General features: G+C 35.5%; 1 protein-coding gene across 2 annotated transcripts in view; it reads right to left on the bottom strand.

The window, feature by feature from the left end:
* The window catches only part of LOC111930828 (uncharacterized), a 51202-nt gene that overhangs the window by 14514 nt on the left and 21449 nt on the right, over positions 1 to 15239 (bottom strand). Inside the window, exons 4-6 of one of the 2 annotated variants that reach the window (XR_015287971.1) lie at positions 5437 to 5561; positions 4649 to 4792; positions 1746 to 1918 (exon numbers count right to left, since the gene is read on the bottom strand). The gene's annotated coding sequence lies outside the window, so the exon portion shown is untranslated. Of the gene's footprint in view, positions 1 to 74; positions 1919 to 4648; positions 4793 to 5436; positions 5562 to 15239 lie in introns of those variants that run through there. The other variant, XR_015287972.1, reaches the window with a different exon arrangement.

Raw genomic sequence — 15239 nt, 5'->3', positions numbered from 1 at the left:
CACCCAGCTGCCATTTGTCTTTGAGGTATTGACCATTGCCTTTTCAGCTCCAACATTCCTAACCTTTCATTTCCTTTTTTTTTTTTTTTTTTCAGTACTACTGAGCTAATGTTTAAATAAGTGTTCACTTTAACTTCTCAGACTTTTGCTTGAGGACTTGTAGTCAGCCCAGTCCTTCATTTTATATTTGGCTGCCAGTCTAACCTTGACTGGGATTGAATCTTTGATTGTATTTACAACATGTTAGAACTTTTCTACTTTTAGCCTGTGAAGTGAACACTATACAGTGTTTTTTTTCTGAGCTATTGAAAAAGAAAGCTGGTTTAACATGGGGATTTTGGGTTTCTGTAGTTTAAATGTTAGATTGGATCTGATATTGGGTATATTTGTGAACTTTTGAATCCCCATGGGATCACACACTTTTTCACATATTCTTAAAATGCTGCTGTTGTAAAGAAGTATAGAACCAGCCTTGGATCCTTCTGCATTTTCTAGTGGGTCTGTTACTGAACAATGTTCACAGTATCCCAGTGTGCAACATCAGCTATCCCTGGCTTTCAGTCAGCTACCAACCAGATGAGTATGCCTTGAACTGGTGTGCAACTGAAAAACATTCCTAATTGGTTAACTACCTGCCTATTTGCTTGGTTTTGTTGTTATTTTCTTTAAATTGTATTGGGGAGATGCCAAAACATCTGTAAAGATTTATTTTAAATTTAAAAGCTTTATTACTCTGGTGTCAAGGACCTTCTGTGCTTGCTTTTCTCCAACACTCAAGCCACTGAGCCCTGGTCACGTGAATCCTGATAGAAAGCAAATGTTAACTTTTCACGCCTGAGTACCTACTGACAGCTAACATTAAACTTGTAAGCACATGTATTTGCACTGGAAGTGGTATCTGCTGTGTGAGAGGGAACACTGCTTAACATTGTAAGGTAATGTTCCTCAGATGTCCTTGCTGGAACATGAGAATGGAGACTATTAAATAAGATCTGAAAATCCCCCTTCTTAGCCATGGCTACTCACATACACAGTGTGATGACCACGATTATGACAGAAAGTTACAGGCTAATACGTGCAGTGCTCTGTTTGTGTATATGTAACATATATAAAATATGAATGAAAGCAAACAGCTTCCCTGAAGCCTTTTGCCAGACTCCAGCACAGAAGCTGTTAACATAAGCTGTCAACCAGAACAGCCTTTCACCAGCCTGAGAACTGAGCCCTGTTATTCCTGTTTTCTCTTCCAAGCAGAGCCTGTTCTGGAGTCATGAATCAGACCAGATCATATTATTTATCCTAGTCCAGTTTATGGGAATTCATCTCAACACCCCTTGACACAGCAAAACCAGTATCTTACCAGAGAGTTTAGACATTTGGTCATGGTAGAACACTGATTCCTTTTGAAAAGGACACCATGTCCCAGAAATTTAGCCTGACAACTTTCAAGTATAGCAGCAAACTATCAATATATCCATTTGAGTAAAATTTTTCTTTTTCTCTGTGAGTTATTGTTGTCTCTGTTTTACTAGTATGGGAGTAGCCAAATCCCTTTCTCATCAGTTTATTTACTGTATTTTTAATTCAGCTTGAGGGTTAACATAGATTGTTTTACAAAATACTTTATGTCTTGGCATTCAATACTGTTCCATGAAAAATCCTACAAACCTTCTTTGATAGTTTGATGACATCACACTCTATTTGGCATGGTGTTTGCTATTGTTTTTTCCTTGTCCATACTCTACCTTTTTGAAGAACAGGATGTCCATCTTGGACTTCAGATGTCAAATCTTGATGATATAAATCCACAGATTTAAAAATTTCCACATTTTCTGTTTAGCTTGTCCAGAGGCAGATGCTTAGATTTTCAGGCACACAACTCTATTCTTAGTTAAGAACAGGCTTCTTTTTCAAGATCCTCAAAATAAAGGAAGCAGATGTTTTATTTTGTGAAAGGAGTTATTTTCCTAGATTTCAGGAGGTTTTACCATCAAGTATTTGTATTTTTTTTTAATTAGTTACCAAACAATTTAGTGTGACCTGGTATTTCTTTCCTTGGTACTCTGTGCAATTTACTTACAAGATAAGCTTTTTTTTACAGATAAGTCCTCTGAGGTTATCAGCTGTGTAATGAAATATAACATAGCTGATTCTACTAATCCTCTCTATTGGAACACAAGCTAGCGTATCGCACCTTGTAAATGTGTGCTGGAAAACTTTTGTGAAAGGAGGCTGTGTACGACATACAAAAAGTTTTCAGTTTTCAACACAGGAAAAAAACAGAGGATCTTTATATAATTTATTATATAATTTGGCAATGGCATAAGATACTATGCAAATCATAGGATTAATGTGCTGACTTCACATAGCTATTTCACTATATGAATATACCCTATTTCAACCAAGCAAGAAACAATGAAACTTTAACAAGATTTATCAAATTGTGAGTAATAATAAAAAGAAGGAAGGTGCTTAATACAAAGAAAAAAGCAAGATAATAGAGAACAATAATATGGAAATGGAAATTAATTTAAAAAAGGTTGAACTAAAATTGGAAGGGCTGAATATATCCAGACTGGGAAAACTAGATATTCTTCAGAGTAGAACACTGAGAAAATTAAACCTGCAGGTCTCATTTCAAGGGCTTTTAGTATACCCTTGAACGGCACCAGATAGCTGGAATATCAGAAACATAGTATTTAAGATGGTGGTGAAACTCTTTGGAGCACCTACAGATGTCTAAGGCTTCTATTCTGGTATCCACAAATATTTAAGGGAAGGTAACAACATTAATAAAAAAATGGACAGAATCAGTTAAATCTTCCATCTTTCTTAATGAGGCAGATATATCAACAATCTGTCTTTACTCTGGTTTGGGACCCCAAAGTGCATAAAAAACAAGATCTATTTTGACTTGGCTGCCACTCTATAGCTGAAGGGTCTTCACAGGGGACAAAACTGAGTGGCTGGCAAGGCTGATTTCCTCTGTTCTACCACCCCTGTTCTCCTGAGTGCTGAGTGGGAGGCAAAGGGAAGGACAGATCTCCAGGCCTTTCTGGGCACAGGTGAATTCCTGTCCACTGTGACTTAGTTGCCAGGGAAAGGAAATTCAGGCACGCAATCCACAAGGATGCCTAGCTCTGGGACCTGTGTCCCAACATATTCCTGCTGTTCATTTGTGGGGCAGTCTTTACTCTTGGTCCGGATAACCTGGTGTATCATGAGAAAATTAACCTTACTAGGCTACATGTTAGTAATTTTCTGTTCTTAGATTGCTAGCATGGAAAATATGGAAAGTTTATCTCTGATTCTGATGTATCAGCGGATCATTTACCTTTGCTACATAGCTATCTGTTGCCTCATAGAGTACCTTAGAAGTCTTTTATATGACCAAAAATGGGTGCAAAGGCCCAAGAGTGTGAGCCCAAGACTTCCTGTTTTAATTTGTTTTCTTCTCTTCCTCTTGTCTTGACTGACTTTGCATAGGCTTTGCTCTTGTAATAATGCTGGGTAGTTTAATAGATAATTGTATAGAATTTGCTCTGGTGTCTCCAAAAACTTGGTTGCCAAAGGCTTTTCCAGCTGTCACTCAACTGACACTGGGACCATATTACAATGGCTTCATAAATGCAGCTGCTCTGGACACAGCTGCCCTCATTGGACCTGTTGAGCTGCAAGCTGATTATCTGGCCATTTTCTGAATACTGACAAATGTAATTTGCTACTTTCACAGTGGTATTACATACTATTTTCACAGTGATGTGATAATTTTTTGATGGAGTACAGCCCCATCCCTGGATTTGAAACTGAAAAAAAATCTACTGGTGCCTGCAAAATACAATTGTAGCCAAGTGCACTGTAAGATACTTAAAAGGTTTTAGGATTACATACACTATAAGAATACTTTTGTGTATTCTATTTTCTTAACTTCATAGGTTAATACAGAATTGCTTTCCTGGCTTAACATTGACATAAAAGTTCTCTTTTACCCCTCTATACAGAGGGCATTTAATTTTGTTGCTTGATACTTAGAGCAGATACTAACTTTGAATAGGTCATTGTTTCCCAGCCAGATCAGTAGCTACCTATTTTTTTTACCTAGTTTTTTTTTCAGTATTAGTTCAGGACTGGCAACAAAACAGCAGTAAAAGAGGTAAAAGTCTGAGTGTTCTCAGAGAATGTTTAGCTTTAATCCAATAAGAAATGTTAATTTCTTCTCTGTCAGATTTCCCCTCCCTTTTCTTAAAACTATTTGTAGCTGTCAGCCCCTAGCCTTATTTTAATGAGAATGGCAGCTCTAAATTCCTTCTGATGACTTTTATTTCTTACTGGTTTTAAATAAGGAAATTCCCAATGTGTATTCATCTCACTTGGAGAGATGTTTAGTCAACTGATCCCAAAGAGGCTGAGTCCTCTTAGGCTGCCTGCTATCACTCTGGCTCTTCTGTATTGCTAGGGTCAACTGTGTTAAAATATCCACTGTTTGCACTGATTCAAACCAAGAACATTTTGAATTTGGGCTTTATACCACAACAACAGTGAGATTCCATCATTTCATTTTGTTACATGCTACCTCAAAGGGGAAAAAAAGGAGCAAATATGCAGTTCATATATTTACTACATATATTAGTACAAATGAGATAATCACCTTGATTTCTCTGTTCTCTTCCAATTTTTTTCTTTCTCAAGATGCTTTCCATTTTCCCCTTTCTTTTCTCTTCTCCTTCTCCCTCTCCTTTCTTTTTTTCCTTGTCTTTCTTCTTTCTCTTTTCTTCTTGTGTAAGCTGCCAGGCTGAATGAGGAAACAATTACAGGATATTGGCTTTAAAAGTGTCTGGCTTTGCCAAATAAGTTTATCTTTTTTTTTTTTTTTCCTTCATTGTGGCTTAAAACATGCTGAACTCAAAGCCAAGTTACTAACCTAAAACTCATGGTAATTTTTTGCATTGAGCTTACAATAAACTTAGATAGTTTTTCCAGAGTCCCTTTGCCAGTGATTAGTTTGGAAGATAGTATGTTTTGAATTTGCTGAGAGATGTACTGCTCTTAGCTTAGTTTTAGTACTTTTAAAAAGCAATCAATAATGCCCATTTTGTAATAAGAAAAATTTATGAACTGACAAGCAAAATGTAATTATAGTGGGTATTCCGTACAAGAAAAAAGAGGTGATCTTAAAGCCATCTCAGCATTCTGTTTGCACTCATTTTCATTCATATAAATGATTAAGTGGTTCTGTGCTGAAACGTTTTTCTCTCAAGGCTTAACATGAGTCTGGAAAAGTTGTTGCCAGAGTTCTATAATGAAGTCAGTGACCATTTCTATTAACTTCTCATTGTTACCCACAGACAAAATTTTTTACACTATTATTTTTATTAGTGAAGCCCAAACTGTGCGGCAACTTAGACACCTTTTGTTTTTGTTTTCTGGGAGACATACCTTGTAAATGTGTAAATTCATAACAAAAGTGAATCCTCAATCAAATGCTTAGCTTGACTTTGCAGTAAATGAAACTGTTTCCCTTGTCCTGCCCTCTGCTGAAGAATGGCTTCTTCTTGTATCAGCTGCAAAAAGATCATTCAAAAACTATGATAAAGGGCCTGATCTAAAACTCAGGTTTGTGAAAAATCACCTACTGAATTCAGTAGACTTTGAGTCAAACTACAAATTGGAGATGGTGATTTCCATTTGGAGCTGAGTCAAATATGCATTGTCCATGCTGTTTAGCAATGTGTTGAAATAATATGAAGTTAAATAAGCATTCTGTCTTTTGATAATCAGAAACTGCAGTGGATTTTATTAAAACCTAAGCTGTTCAGGCAGTTTAGGTAAGGCCTACCTAGTTGTGAAATTTACACATTTTAACACACTTTAGCTGCTCTTGGAAATCAGTTTATGAGTTGATTTTTCTACTTCCTTTCTGATCATTTGTCTTCCTGCATCACCAGTTTCAGCTGCACAAACTCTTGCCAAAGGATCCCTGTACTGGGTATTAGAAAGAAACCAAAAGTCTTCCAGTCTGTGAGTATTAATGTCTTCATGTATTTAGAGAAGTATACATCTAACTGCAGCAGATAGATCCTCAGATGGGGTCTCCAGGTGGGCCCAATAAGTAATGTTAAACCTGTAAACTCGGCTATTGCAGCAGCAGCAGTTCTGTAATGCATCCTGCCAACTCCGCAATAACAGATGGGGCATTTCCCAGGGTGCTGATTGGTTTATACCTGGCATCTAAGAATAATTTCTGCCAGACCTGAAGCTGTGGAAAATTAAAACTTGCAAGTGTGACTGCTAAACTTATTGGAAAACCTGGACCAACTTTGGTAAAGGAGAAAAACCTTCACAGTGGGCTTTTTCAGTACTAAACTGTGAGATCTCTGCACATAAAGCTCTGTGGACCACTGTGGGACTTTATATTAATAGATCACTCAGCATAAATCTTTTCTCAGGATGGAGGCCTAAGGCTTACAGTTGGACAGGATGCAAGAGGATGAAAGGAGATCTCGAAGCCTCGCTCAGATATATTTCTCAGTGCAGCAGAGCACCACAATGACAACTATTGTTATGCTAGATGCAAATTCCAGATGCAAACATTACATTGGTTTTTCTGCTGATTTAAAAAAAGAAAAAATGGAACATTTCAGATACCCATAATTCATTTGTTGGAAGCAGAATAACGATGATGTCAGCTACTGGGCAGAAGATTAATTTATATCTGTGTGTGAAACTTACTTTTCATTAAATCAGGCCTAGAGATGCTTATGTGTATTCAACTTGTGAGATTAGCAAGTAGCATTTATGGCATAGGCTTATATCAAAGAACAATACAATTTTCTATTATTATTGCCAAGTAGATAATCTGCAATTGGTACTAGTCATCTAGTCTCATTTTAAGATTAATTAGCTTTTATTGTGAGAAGGAAAAATAAAAGGTTGGAACCAAATCCTGACCTGTTCAAACTTCAGCGGTTTTATCATCAGTTCCTTGGTGAAACCTTACTTAGATAACTGCATTTAAAGCAGACTGATTGGCAACTCTGCAGACCTTATTTCCTTGTCACCAAAAATGACCAACATTTGTAATCCTACTTATTTTAAAGCCCCAGGAACAATCCTTGTTCTTGTTATCTTCTCCCAGTCTCAAGGTCCTAGCAGGGATATGAACCACACTAGGTATGAACATCCTAGAAGGCATTGCTCTTCCGTGCTGGCATTGGCTCCTGTTAATGTGGTGTTAAAGCAGAAAAAAATTGTAACTCATGAGACTTTATCTTGAGAACCTCCTGCAACTTCAGCCTCTTTTTGGGCTGTGTAGTTTATTTGTGCCCATGCTAGAGGAGAAATAGTAGTAATGACCACTTTAGAATTGTAAGACAGATCCACAAATAAGTATCTATGCTAGGAAGCGTTTTTTCTGGTGGAAAAGGGAGGTTAAGCAGTGTTTCCAATGTGCCCAATATCCATTTTGAAAACCTGAATTTCACTCTTTGTGTCTTGCAGCCCATATTTTCTATTAGAAACCTCTGTTTGGTTCTGTGTTATTGAACTTTGTGACATGATAGCAATTAGAAGACACTTAACTGAGAGAGAAAACAGTATGCTATGGAAACCTTTTCTTAAAAAAAAAAAAAAAAGAAAGAAAGAAAAAGGACAATTTTCAATATTGAAGTGATTAGAACCTGTCATTTCATGTTGTTGTTTGCAAGTTGACATAGATGACAGGACAAAGGAGCATACATGGAAAGAAGATGAAAATTTGGAACAGATGTCAGGAAGCATTTTTCATGCTGAATGTACACAGTGGCCAACCAGGTAAAGCAAAAGCATTTTCCCAGTTGGGAAAATGATGGCCCATCATGGACAAAATGGTTTTCCAAATTTCCCTTTTCTCTAATTTCCTTATTTTCTTATTATACTCCAACTGCTATTCAGTTTTCTCGAAAGGATGTTTTATCCTCTGGACATAAGCTTAGTTCTTATAGCAATGTCTGAGCTATAAACTGCTAAGTGAACAGCTACTTAACTAGAGATTATCCTGTTGATATTATATCATCCTGTTATGCTGAGGGTCTAACAACTCACACATTTTGAAATTCAGAGTTTCTGAACATGTTCATCAATTACAAAAATAAAACTAAGAGAAAGACAGAGGGACAGAAAAAATGCTGTTGCTATTATCTTATGGAGTTCGATTAATTTAAGTGACAAAAATGTTACACAAAAAATGGATCTGAGACATAACTTAGGGAAAAAAATTAAATGGACAAGTGCTCTTCCCCCAAGGTAAATGTGTTTCTGGCATCCTTGCTTTAGTCCAAGGCTTACTTCCAAATCTGATAATGACCCCCTTTGTAATCTTACTGCCAGTCTTTTATACCTTCATGCCACATCTTTCATGTTCATAAATTAGAACTGTTTTATTTTCTCAGGTGAATATGAATGTGAACCTGTAATTATTTTGGGCATTGACATTTGACATCTCCAAATATAAGTCAGAATTAAGTTAATTTTTTATACTTGTGATTCTCATTTTAGTAAAGTGTTGGCCCATTAAATGTTCATATGTTAAACCTATTTGAGTTTGCTGGATAGATAATGTCCATTGAGAACAGCGTTGAGACTCAGATATAAAAATTTGAAGTCTTTGGTTAGCTAAAAATTTTCCAGGAACTGCATAGTGAGACTGTTAAAAGTGGTAACTATCACCTGTGTTTCCAAGCTAATGATTTTCCTTTTGTAAAATATATAGATTTGTCGTCCGAAACCCCCATAGTTTCAGTGCTAAATGGTGACACCAATGTTCTCAATTTAATGCCATTTAAGTGATAAGTAAACAAAATAACTTGATTTTCATATTTGTGGAAATATCTTAGTGAAGTTTGTTCTGGCTTGCTTTTTTAAAATATGGATTCCAGCATTAGTGATAAAAATAGAAATTATATTAACAATGACAAATTTAGGCATATAATTATGAATATTTTAAAAATGCCAATGGTTCTGAAATATAGTAACTCTGAGAAGAATTCTGCACTGTAAATGTTATACTAAAGAGGATGATCATGTCTATTTTTTAAATTGATATGTCTATTATTTCTACTTCCAGGGAAAAGAAAGGACAAGAAGGAAGTCTTTACACCACATACGTCCATATTAATTTTAAAATTGCTGTTCCCTATCATGAACCTTTTAGTTCTTTCACCTATGCACTTCTGAAAATATTAATTCCTGCCTTACTTTTCAACACCGTTTATCCTTTTCTCTCATATTTAAGGCAATTCTTCACTTCCTTTGCGCAGCTTTGACATTATTAGCACCAACAGATTTGAACTCAGATTTAGTAGTTTGATTCAAAAAACAGAAGTCAAATAATGAACTTAGAATTTAGCATTTTTATTTAGATGAATTATCTGCATTTCCTCTTACATGATTTCTTCTTTCTGTGCTGGTCAGTTGGTGTTTTCAAGATTTTATTTTTTTCAGAAATATGAAGTTATGAACTATACATTAAAAAAAATAGGAAAAGGATTCTTGTATAATGATGTGATCAAGAAATTGCACATTTAAAGGAAAAGATTGGTGAAGTTAATTTTACTTATTATGAATTAAGTTAGATAACTAGTTTATCTACAACTTACAGAGGCAGGAGCATATTTCATTAATGTGTGAAATATTCCATAGCAGTGTGGGCTGAATGGACCATTAGCAGGGTTTGGGTATTTTCCTTTTGTACATTTACATCTAGGCCACAGAATGTCTCTTCAGAAGTAGTGCAGATCTACCTAAAATTGAGATTTGGTCATTTCTTGTAGTGAAATTAACTGAAAATAAATGTACATTTCAATCTCTAGTTTGTATTTTCTGTGTTAGAATTTTTTTAGTGTTTATCTTTTCTAATTGACTTTGGGAGAAGAACTTATTCTTAAACTAACATAATGTGTCCAAATCTTCCCTCTTGTCCTAACTGTGAATTCACAGTGCAATAGTACATTGTAAAAAGTTTCTGGTCACTGGTCATCTTGGCCTACATATTTCCCAATGCATCCATCTGGCAAGAATCTGAAAATATCAGAGACCAACTCAATGACTGAGCCATATTAGTATTTTAGTTAATGGAATATGTCATTTGAAGTACACCATGAGCACTAAAAATACTTAATACTATAATTTAATTTGCAGTCAGCAAGCAAACATTTTAAAAACAATTGTTTTCATTAATACTAGAGGAGATAAAATATCCCCTTGACATCTTGGGTTTACATCTAAGAAACAAAGTACATGGACTTGTTCATAAAGTTAAGATTAACCTTCCAGATATCTGTAGAAGTGATATATTAGATTGGTAAGAATCTGTACTAGAGAAGAAAAGCCATTGTGAGGGGGAAGGGCTTTGGTGAGGGATAAAATCCATTTTGTGCTGCATGAAATTACAGGACTTTTTGTTGGCTGTAAGACCTTTCTTAGAAAAGATCTTTTTCTCCAAATGAGAGCTGAATGTAAATCTCAGGTTCTGCCATAGATAATTTCTTGGTGTCACAGGGAGTCCAGCATTTCTGTACATGGCTTTTTTTGCCTTCAAGGGTCAGGTTAAATTTGAAAATATATTTTCAAACCCTGAGAGGAAATGGCTACATATATACATACATACGTACATATATACAACATATTACTTCTAATAAGATCATTACAATGTGTCAATTGGTATAGTCGTGTTCTGGAAAATAGTTCCCATATCATTATTAGCCATGACTATTCCAAGAGGAAGTGTTAAGTACAATACTACAAAATAAAGCTCTTTGAGCATATTTTCTTTATGTTTATGTCCCACTGAAAGCAGTAACTGGCCCTTTTACAATATAAAACATTATTTCCAATGCTGAAAGCACTAAATAAAAAACAAAAAAATAAAAAAAAGAAATTATGTGGATCGTTCATCTTTTCTTCTGCATGCTTTGTTAATGTATACAGCAGTGGAGAATTTTAAGAGATTCTTCTGATGCAATGTTAAGAGCAAATTATCTTAATTCAGTCCAATTTATACATAAGAATAGCTGTCTCAAAGCAGTCCTATGATCAATGGGAATATGACTACCTTAAATACATTCACTGAGCCTTATGGCTACAGATAATAGCCTTGTAGGTTAAATTGTTATACAGGTTTGAGTTTTTAAAATTGATTTTAAAAGGACAAAATTTTAAAATGATACTGTTACTTAAATATAAGGTGAAGGTTTAAGTACAAATCACTCTAAGGTAACTTTTTTTGAGAGCAGACTAATGCAGTATTATGTTTTATGGTGCAATAAAATTGCATGCTAAAATTATGCTCATAAATGCAGGCAAATGTAAACCAAGCTATTAGTTATGTTTTCTCAGATAAAAGTGATTAGCATAGCTATCAAACTCTTCTCCCATTTGAATAACAGAATTATGTCTGAAATGTAAGGCATGTTTGCTAAAGCAGAGTCTTAAAAAGAAATGTAAATCCAGCTATCAGCGTTGAATTTGAAAGTAAATGCAATGGTCTGCCCATCATTCTGCTAACAACTAAGAGCAGAGGAACATGACCCAAATTGCAGTGAAACACATCAATATGAAATGTGCCTGAGACACTATTTTGGAAGTCATTCTTAGCACTTTATCATAATCTCCTTACTGCTGATCAGACTTATTTAAAAACCATTGTGGTTTGTTTAAACATAAGAGTGATGAAAGAGTCTTTTAGCAACGGTCACTGTGAGACAAAGTTTCATGTATAATTCATGAAGTATGTGGTCATCTACTAGCAAATTAATTTCCATTTGACAGCTATACTTCTGGTAGTGTCCTCTCAGGAAGGCACATGGTATATAATTAAATTCTGAACAGAACAAATTAAATGCTGATTACTTCATAAACAATTTCAAGGCTTGAATATTGTTACCTGTCTTTATAGGATCAAAACAAGATATCCTGACAATGATGAATGAATATATTTTCTCAACCCGGTGTCCAATTTTTTTCTAATGCCTAAGGGTTAAAATTTCTACTGGAAAATCCAGCTGTGGAAAAAAAAATTCCCAATGAAAAAAGCCAGCTCCCACTTCAAGTCTGCAAGGAGCTTTCTCTACCTGTGGCCTTCCTGTGATGCTAATGTTGATTGCTCAGAGGCAACATTTAGTATTTTAGATGCAAATCACTGCCTAGACACATGTGCTCTTGCATCTTCTTTGCCTCCCTCCTTTATCCCCTTAAATTTGGTTAATCAAAGTAAATTGATGGATATTTGCTACACTGATGAGAGGAAAGATTACAGTTGACTGGTGGTGACCATAAGAATTACTTCTTATTGTTTGCAATAAAAACAAAATAAAAGATAAACCACTAAAAAAGATTTGCAAATCTTTTTTACAAAGATTTTCAAACAATCATGGAATTAAGAACAGTGGATGGAAGTCTTGCACATGATCTTACTGAACAGGAATTTTCTTAAGGTTTCTACTATATCCTCCACCCCTGGCAGCATTCAAAGCCAGGTTGGATGGAACTCTGAGCAGCCTGGTCTAGTGGAAGGTGTCCCTATCCATGGCGGGCTGCTGGACTTAGATGATCTCAAAGGTCCCTCCCAACACAAACTTCTATGATTCTATGTTTCATGCTTATAATGAAATGTGAGGTTTAGCTTATACTGGCAACTGCAGTGCAAATTCTTAAAAACATATTTACATATGCTGGAGTCTCCTTCTGCCTTCTCTCTCCTTTATCTATGCTACACAGATTAAATTAGCAGAGATACACTACCATGCCCTAAAATTCAGCTTTCTAAGTATGGGATTTTTACCTGTTTTTGAAATACTGCATAAACAGCTAGACTTCTGTTTACAGTACAAGGACACTTTACTGTGTGTTGACACACCACCATTTATCAGTCAAAAGTATTTCAACTTATGCTCTGCCTTGATGATATTTTTTTTCTGGAAAGACTGAGTTGTAGCATATAGAAAAACTGCAGCAAGAGATTTCTGTGCAATGTGGTGATAGAAATAGTCTTTCAGTAATGCAGATCAAGAAAACTCATGAAAAAGATGACAAGAGTAAACCTAAAAGTATTCAGATGATAAATATGTGCATAAACATGGGTGGTGTATACAATGTTATAACATTGATAAATATTGGTTTTTCATGAAGTGTTCACAACATATTTAATTTTTTAAGACCCACTGGTCAACAAGTGTGCACCCTCTCTCCCTTCTCATTCAAGGCTGGGGTGACTGAAGTTGGATCGTGGTGGTGCAGGTCATACCCATCAAGTTTTTAAGGAAGAGGTAAAAGGAAATTCTTACTAGATACTGCCTGCCATAGGATTTGTTTGGTTTTCTGCCAATAACAAAAGTATCTAAAATTAGCTGATGTGGAATACTGGATTTTATAGCTCACACAATTCCTTTGGTTTGAATGGTATGAAGAAGAAAATTATTTTGTATTATCAGTGCTGGGATGTATGGAAGACTGTTTTGCATTACATTCTTTCCTTTTCACAGTAGTATCAGTGAGAAGCTGTTTTATGATCTCAAAGGAGAGAGAGTGATGAGACAGGGAAGAAGAACTGAGTTCTGAAATTGCAGGGAAAAGTAGAAAGAAAATATCGGATCTGGCCCAGAAATTACATAAACTAAGATGTAAGTTAAGGAGATAGGGAATCTACAGGTACAGGAAAAAGAATAAATCCAGGTTTAACAAGAGCAAAAAATGAATGAAACTGCTTGAGGATGAGAACACCAGCACTAAGATTAATGGTGAGCATTGGTAGCAACTGCCATGTCAATGGCATATTAAGCTTGGAAAAGTTGTAGTAATAAAATCTAAAGGGGAGCGCATTCTGTGCGGTCAATCTGAGTTCACAACATATTCAATTTTGTAAGACCCACTAGACAACAACTATATCTAGGAAATACCATCCAGTGGCCAAAATGTGAGGCATGATGTTACACGTGCTGAAAAATCTGTCGTGCTGCAATGTCTGTTAAACACAAGCTGAAAGAACAGTCTAAACTGCCAGTAAATATAAAGTGAAATGAAAATAAACACTGCAGTGCATGACTTCCTGTGGGATTTGATATTAATCCCCACTTATGAGGAGTAGTCTGTACAACATATTTTCCCTAGGGGACTTGTGAGTTATCCAGCTAATCCTTATTCAAGGCATATGATTTGTATCCGGCAAGAAATCACACAGAATTTTTTCAATTAGCTCCAAATATACAGTATTGATAATCAAGTCTGTGTGATTAGATAAAAAAACAAAAACCAAAAAAACCCAACCAAACAAACAAAAAAACAAAACAAAAAAAACAAACCCTTGGAAACAAGCTTAATGCCCACATTCCATTATGCAGTGATCAGTGCTATAACTGAGGAGGTGTAAGTTTAAGCATCTGATTATCTTGTTATAAGGTTTGTTTGGACTCAATTAATTGCCTTTATGTTTTCAGTAACTTCTTATCCTCTTGTTACCTTCATTTTTTTTATACAAATTAGAGATTGTCTTAATCTGTTCTCTAGTTTGAGGCCTGGTGATTGATGTGCTGTCTGTGCTGGTTTTGAACTCTCCTGTGTTTACCATTAGAACACAGCTTTTTCAGATTCATATCCTCTGCCTGATATGTACTTCTCTCCCTGCTGACAGCTTTCTTACCTTCCCCATCCCATGGAAGATAAAAATTAAAACACTTAGAGCAAAGTATCTTGCAGGTTGCCATATAAAACACAGTGGCATAGAATCTTAGGTCACAGACAGACACTTTCATATATATTTGTTCCTTTACTCTTTGATTAGATATCTGACTAGATATCTGAACAATATCTGAACAATATCTGATGGCAACTAAATCTAACTTAATTCTGATAATATGAATATTCAAACTGTTGAATAGACCTTTCAGAAGAGAGATATTTCAGTTCCCTGCTAGCAAAAAGAAGTGAAGTCCACTTTTATAAAGGCCACAGTGTAGACCAGACAGGCTTGGCTGAAATATTAGCTGAGGTTCAGTGCTTTCAAAAAAAGCCTTGTGAGATGGGAGAATGGTCTGTGTTAACAATTAGATCCTTTCTTAAGTGAAGCCTGGACTTACATTTAGGCATTGTACATTTTTAGTTTGTGCAAAAATTTCTCATTTACTTTTCATGTTTCAAGACTGACTGGAAGAAAAAAATGCCAGATGTTACATATTTGTTACTTCTTGTAGTAACATGCATGTGGTACGTAT

Source organism: Cyanistes caeruleus, chromosome 6, assembly GCF_971803275.1.
Source record: "Cyanistes caeruleus chromosome 6, bCyaCae1.hap1.1, whole genome shotgun sequence".
Lineage (NCBI taxonomy): Eukaryota > Metazoa > Chordata > Aves > Passeriformes > Paridae > Cyanistes > Cyanistes caeruleus.
Note: the sequence above shows the minus strand (reverse complement) of the source record. Positions and strands in the feature narration are given on the sequence as shown.